The following is a 7,964-nucleotide window of genomic DNA, read 5'->3' as shown; positions in this document are numbered from 1 at the left end:
CCGCTCTCTCTCTCAGTAGCCTGCATGAAACTATTGTGACATGAGATGTGAATCCTCCCGCACCGCGACTAAAAACACGTGAGAGAAGAGTGCTGCAAACAACGGTTTTGCTGGCGACGTGTTTCTAGCGACACTTCTCGGTGGGAAGTGTCGCTAGGTGTAGGCCGAGCTCCCCAAAAAAACAGGGCATGTACTGAGTGGGAGATTTCACATCTTTAGTTGACACTATTTCAACGACAACACTTTCTAAATTTCTTCAAACAACTAGCATAGAATAGAATACTTTATTGTCATTGTCACGAAAAACAGTTTCGCAGCTCTTACAGTAAAAACAAACATTGAAAACAACCATAGAAACATTCACATCACAAGTAGACAGATAAATAAGTGGATCATCATAAAGTGCATGTGCCATTGAATATTCAATATTCAATTGTTCAGCAGTTAGTGCTAGTGCTAGTGTCCTCAGTATTTGGGTGGTGGAGGGGGTGGGGGGTCTATACATTTGACAAACTGTGGGTAAAAAGCTATTTTGTGGTCTGTTGTGTGTCCTCCACTGTGCAGCTAGCAAACCACACAGTGCAGCAGTAGGTCAGGAGGCTCTCAATGGTCGCCCGATAGAAGTTTATCAGCAGGTGTTGAGTAGGGATGGGTATCGTTTGGGTTTTTTCCAATACCGGTGCTAAACCGATACTTTTAAAAACGATACCGGTGCCTAAACGGTGCCTGAACTGATACTTTTTTATTGCCAAGGCAATTTTTTTTTTTCAAATTGAACAATATTATGAACTGTTTAAAGTATACTAGAGAATAAATAAGTACATATAAAACACTTGACTTCAAACTACAGCTTCAAACCGTTTAACTTCAAACTATAAAAATATATATTTAAAAAAAGAACAGTCAGGTGGCCTGATGGGACCGTGTGCAACAGAACTCAGACATTGTTGGATCCTAAAACTGCTGCTTTACTGGACTACACGTCATCATTAATATCAACTGGAGAGATTTGTTCCATCAAGCCGAGGACCGACGTTCAAAAGCTCGTGCTCGTGTCTCCAGCGATCTCTGTGTGCGCGCTGTGTGTGTGAGCGCTGGAAGCCCCGCCCCCTCGAGCCCCGCCCCCTCGAGCCCCGCTCTGCGTGCAGGCGGACAGAGAGCAGAGCAGCGAGTGTGCTCTGATCCGCGCTATTTTAATAATCGTTTTTAACGTGCGGGCACCGCGCTACCCTTTTAGTATCTATATACCGTGCAACTTTACAGAGTAGTGTAAAAAAAAAAAGGATTTAAATCGGCTAAGGCACCGGAAGGAAGCACCAAAATCTGCGTTGCTTTTCGGCACCGGTTCTCGGTACCCAACCCTAGTGTTGAGGAAGGTGAGCCTGCTTCAGCTTCCTGAGGAAGTAGAGCCTCTGCTGGGCCTTCCTCACCTGATGGGAGATGTTTTTGGACCAGGTGAGGTCTGATGAAATGTGGACTCCGAGGTATGTAAAGCAGTCCACCCTCTCCACCTCCTCTCCACGTACACGGAGGGCAGCGTGCTCCACCCGCCTTGCTTTCCTGAAGTCTATTATCATTTCTTTTGTTTTGTGTTGTGTTGTGTTGTGTTCTGCAGATCGGCCGACACAGAAGTGGTCCATAAAACCAAAACATTCACCTGAAAAAAGCCCCATAAAGCTGCATATTTGGTTTTTTTTTCAGTCACGTTTCCAAAAAGAATTATTAAAAAAACAGTTAGGTGTCAAATTGTGTTCATTTCAATACCACTGCTTCCAACTGTCCATTGAGCGGGAAATGATTGATCGGAGGTCATGAATACGTAATGCGGTGTGTAGTTCACTGTGGGCATCTGAGGCCACGGAAGAACGCCGATCCGTCACAATAATACATATTTTCACCGGGACAATTAACAGCAAGAGGCAGAGAGAGAAGACAGGAGATAAAACAACAAGCCCAGAATCACCCTCATTTTCAAAATGGCATTCTGCTAAGGGCAAAGCTCAACGATGTTATTCATTAAATCGCATTCACCTTATTCATTTTTAATCTGCTCTCCTCTGTTGGTGGTGCCACAGTTGATGAGTATTCACTTAAGACTAAAAAAACAGAAAAGGGAAAAGAAATTTACATCTGACAAGCAGCACATTTTCAGCACGCTTGAAAGTCTGACAAAATGAACCAAGGGCAGAAAGTCGCTGACGCTGACTATATCATTTTGTATGTCTCTGCTCATCAATGTCAGAGTTTGTGTCTGACATATCAGATTTGATGTTAAACACATCTGGAATGGACACATTGTGTTTCACGTGGAGGACAAATACCACTTTTCAGCCGGTTACCTTACCTTAGCATAAAGAATGGAAAAAAGGGGAATGCAATTTTTAATTTACACGTTAAACGTGTGTTTGATTTAGTACACAAAAACAAAGTGTAAAATTGATTTGGTTTTAAAGGATGTCACGTCTCAAAGTATTTCTTTGAAGGGCGAAGTTACCTCCTCTATTTCTGCTAGTAACTCCACGGTGACGACAAGACTCCTTGAAAGTACCACTAAAAATATAATCCGGCACATAATCCCGCCCTGTCCTGTAGTGACTCCTTTCCCAGCATTCCCATCACCTGACCTCTCCCACCCACCGAGTCCCCTGCTTCCCATTTCCCTAATCACCCTCGTACTACTTATACCGGCCCATCTCCACTCATTCCCTGCAAGATTGCCTAGTTTGCGTCCACCCAGGCTTTCCAGCTCCAAATGTGAATGTGTTAATTAGAGAGCTTTAGAGGTGCTGGGAGGTGAATTGTGTTATCTATCTATGGGGAGAGCCAGAAAAAGCTATTTCTCTGTGTTTCCAGGTATTTGTGCTCAACTACGCTAACAGCTGCTGATGGTGGGAGCTTGATATTTACTCTAGAGACATGAAAGTAGCATTGATTATCTCATCAAAAAAATCGCAAAATGTCAAACTATTCCTCTAAGAGTAGTAGTAATCAGATCTTAATCTCCACATCTGATGAAGCTCAAAATGGGAGGAGCCTTGTTTTAAGTCCCTTTTAAAGTTCACAGCACCGATTTGAAAGAGAGAAACATTGTATGTTGGGAGCATCTTCATATGCCAGCCTGCCTCCCACACGGCAAATATGTCTTTTCAAGGTAGAGGCGTCTCCTGTGGTGATGGAGCACCCAGAGGAGGCCCATTAATGCAGAAATTGCACGACACACCTATTCTGAATAGCTTTCTTCAGATGACTGCGTGGTCCATCTTTCAATCCATGAAAAGCCCCACTCCAACCTTTCCCCAGGTTTCTCTTCTCTTTTTTTTATTATCTCCGAATGCCTCTAAATAAAATATGCAGAAAGCTGAGACGCCTCTCAAGAGGTTAGCGAGGAAGCAACGTTTTGATCCCTACGGGGGGCTTGTGTGGCGAGAACGAGATGGCTCAGTAGATATCTCTCTCTTATCAGAGCAAATCTCATCAGCGGATGAGTGATCTCACCTCTGCAGCCGGACGCCCAAAGTCAGCGTGAAGGTTGCCGCTCAGCGCTGAGAGGATATTGCTCGACGTGCTCTATTGTAAAAAAAGAAGAAGAAAAAAGAGGCAAAATCATAACGGGCTTCATTCCGTTTTTCAGACGATAAGAAAAAATAATAATAACATTGGTGTCAGGGGTGTCAAACATGAATTCAGAACCACACAATGGCTCTAATGAGTGAACGGATTCTCCAAAGATGCACTGGCCTGGAAGCAACAAAAAGCCAAGGTCATCTTGGAGCGTCTGGTCGTGAAAGCTTTTTTGTTGTGTCTCCACTGGCCCTCAATCTGAATAAGCAATCACTCAACACGCCACACCAACATTAGCGCTGGTATTCAATCAAACAGAATGCAAAAATGATATCACACTACCGTTTTCAAGCCACGGGGTCACAAATTCTCTTGATGCCTCGTCCTTTAGATTCCTCAGCGATTTGTCACCCTGTTCAATTATTCATGCCAAGACGGTGGCGTGGCTCTGCGTCACTCATCTCATCCGCCACCACTTCTTTTGGGGAAAGCTGAACGGTCAAAGACATGATGGATCCCATAAACTAAAGCACGGCGGTGGAATTTAGTTGTATCCAGGGAGCTACTTAATACAACAAAATCATACTCTCACCACATGGCTTATTCCACTGAAGTATAAAAACAAATGATGCCCAAGAGGGTCCACTAGTAGTGCCAATAAGGACAGTGAAAAACTCCCTCTGGGCGGATTTCCCCCTTGCAATTGTCTGCCATTAGTTTGCCACCTCTCACAAATCATCTGTTCTGTACGTCATACTGACCCTGGCTGCTGTCATGCTCTGTGTTCATCCAAGGCTAGATTACTATGTATGTGACATGTCAGGGTAACAGGACATGACATAGTCATCCATAGGTAGAGAGGTTGACAGTGTAATATTCGAGCTTCGATGTTCTGATCTTTTAAGTCGTGAGGGTTTTGAGGGATTGTTAACAAGCATGCATCGATGAAGTGGAGCTGTCGCCTCAACACTTTCTCTCTCTCTGACGCTTGGTCGGTCAGTGGCTCTGAGCTTCAAACTATGACGGTGCAAGGACCTCCTCAAGCGTCAGTTTTGGACATGGCAGTGACGCCGTGATGACTGACCAACGACTCAGGTGACGAGTCACGCAAAAACATTTCCACATTTACTTTTAGATTCACAAAAGGACACAAACCACTGGAACCGATCCCAGCTGACATTGGGCGAAGGCAGCGTTCGTAAACCCTGCACAGGTCGCCAGTCTATACGACACATACGTGTATATATATAGAGACAAACTATTCACGCTCACGTCCACACCTCCTGGTTTCATCACCTGATACTGAAACACTTGACCCGCATCATTACTTTAGATTGTGTTGTGCTTACATGGTGCTTACCCCCTAATTAGTTTTCATCAAAGCTTCCCACAACAAACCTGGGGCACAAACTTTCTCCAGGAATACTGCACATGTTGCACAAAGCGGGGGATTAACAGGTGGCTCCTGTTTCACCACAGGGCCCCTGAGCAAGGCAACCTGGCCCTGTTGTTAGGTTAATGTACAACAGTAAATCATCTTTGCACATTGATCACATGTTTTGTGTTTGAAATACTTTAAAATCCCCTGGAAGCCATTCAATTGTAATTGGGTAGATATACTAATTTACTGTCGACTTTTTGTTCATTTACTCGATGCAATTATTGCTCCAACAATGTTAACAGGTTAAATTAGCACCGGATATCACGTTTTATTTGATAAAATGGGGAACTGGGAGCCTTTGAAAGTAAAAGTGTGCTGAGACAACACTGCATAAAACTGTGAGGGAAAAGCTGCGAGACCTGCTTCAAGTGCTAAGAGCGCTAAACATAGACGTTGTTTAAAGGAGACCAGCATCACTAGGCAATTCTCTTTGAATTAGCAGGAGGGCTGCGAGAGAGTAAACACACACACACACACACACACACACACACAGAGAAGTTTAATTTGTACACGCTTAACTTTTCCCAGCTCTGATGGGGGAAACACATTACTTCCAAACAGTTTTAACAGGATTCATGGACCAGATTCACGCTCCAAACTACGGGAACAAATGTGCTCTATACTTGAAAAAGATGGTAATTGTTCTCAAATAGTTTGCTAGGGTTTTATTTCGGGAGCATTTGAAGTGGGACCTGTACGAGCGCGGCAGCCTTTCTGGTACAACGTAAAGACTCTTTCATCGAACAAACGTATGATTTGAAATACAGTAAACCCACATCAGACGCTCACACACTGGCCTCCGAGACGGATTATTTATTTAACTTTGCTCCGCTTCGTGTCGTGCCGTTTTTAGTGCAAAACATCAAAAGAGCAGCGAAACCGAACAGAGCCGAGCGTATAAATAACTCGAAGCGTGACCTGATTTTGTAGCTCTTTAAAAACATAAATGTTTCAAATGATCGATATTGCCAAACGGTCCAGTGAGGCTGCAGCTGTATTCGCACAACCCCCGGGGTCAAAAATCAAGAGTCAGACGATGAGCTTGTACTGTAAATGAATTCCTCTCCCAGTGCAGACCTGCTGGAGAGTGATAAACTACAGACACACATATATACACACACATATATATACACATACACGGCCTCCCAGGGTTGTCAAGGAGCTACCGTTTCTCTCTTCGGACCACCAGAGGCAAATCGGAGTCTGCCTGGATCCCACTCGGTTCCCACCAGATAGCGAGATGCAGCTCCCCGCCCTGTAGCCATGCAACGGAGTGCTAACATGCAGTGGAGCGAATTCTCAATTTAGGGGAAAGAGGATGAAAGAGGGAATTCGGTGCTGGAATTGGGGGCTGGTGGATAGATAGCGAGGGGGATTTTTTTATTTATTTTGTATTGATGCCCTGGGTGGATTTTTTTTTTTTCATGCACAGAAGCAATAACCACCAAAGAGTATAACGGCTCCAGTGAGACTTATCAACAAACCCCAAAACCACATGGTTTCTGCACATGGTGAGTGTCGGCAGGTGTTTTACACACTCGTGGTGAACAGACACGAGGAGAAAACAGTTGATTCATCACCGGAGAGCCGTCCACGTGGGTGCTCCCTGCTCGTTCTCCTTTGCTTACTCAGCATATCGATTCAAGACGGTGTGAACAGCCACCTGCAGTGGGAAGCTCAAGACTGATGGAATGCCAACAGGCCAGAAAGGGATCACTAAAAGGGGCGTGGACGTGGAGAAGGAGACGCGAGAGCTGCTACTCGGTTAAATGTGAAGGCAGTGAAACGGGTCATTGACACACCACCCAAGTGTGTGTAATCTGAGTGTGTAAGAAAGACGTCAAAGTCAAGTGAGAGTGAAGCAGTTAAAGCTGGAGCAATCAGCATCTGCCCTCTTATATATTTTCATATATATATATATATATATATATATATATATATATATATATATATAAATTCTCATGATGACCTGTTGTTTCCAACATAATTTACATTTAAAGGCCCGGCTCATGACGATAATAAACTGTACATTATTAATAGTATCCAGTGAAAGTTACTAATGGAAAATCAGCAAATTCTAATATGATATAATATCAATAAATATCATCTATTTGTGTCTCCAAATAGCATGACAAAATAGGCCCCTGGACAGTGACACAGGCATGTGGAAGACCTACTGGTTTAAATAGGGGGTAGTCTAGCATTTGAACTTGGAAGTTCATTTACAAATGTAAGTCTATGGGGAAAAGTCTTTTGTTTGTTGTAATTTGACATTATTTTATTGACTTGAGAGCCCGGTGCAGCTCTTGAGGGCCGGTGCCTGGCCTGCAGGGCCACCTCTCTGTCCCCGCCCCCTGGATTCCAGATCCAATAAGAACGGCAGTGATGAAACACAGTGGATTTGATGCAGAAAAGACTCACAAGACATCCGTACCTCGTTGTAGATTCCACATCAAGTGCCTCAGTGTCTGTTATTCCAGCCTCGACCAAAAGCCAGACACAGGATGCAAAAAAAAAAAAAAAAGGGCGCAGGCGGTCATCACACTCGCTATCAGCTCATTTCATGCCGTCGCATGAGACGAAGCAATCACACCTGACGGCTCCTGGACAACAGGCCTTTTCGAGATGAGCCTTGCTTTTTGTGCGGCGTGGCAAAACAGTAATTGCCCTCCTTGTCAGACGGTGTCATTAAGTCAGGCGAAGTGAAACCTGCCATCCGGTTAAAGCGATAGCATACACAAGAGAGAAGGGCGGGCCTGTGCTGAATGTCAAATAATTCAGCTGTTTACAGAGTGGAGGGATGGTTGTGGAGCTGAGAGGTGACTTGGTCAGGTTGATTACATGCTGGCAATTCAAAGTGATGTGGAGAAATACCACCCCCAAACCGATAATATGAACACTGAGGTGGAAAAATACACAGCAATTCAAATGCGTTTCTTCACCCTATTCTTAACATTAATGA

This window comes from Taurulus bubalis, assembly GCF_910589615.1.
Source record: "Taurulus bubalis genome assembly, chromosome: 8".
Classification (NCBI taxonomy): Eukaryota; Metazoa; Chordata; class Actinopteri; order Perciformes; family Cottidae; genus Taurulus; species Taurulus bubalis.
Note: the sequence above shows the minus strand (reverse complement) of the source record.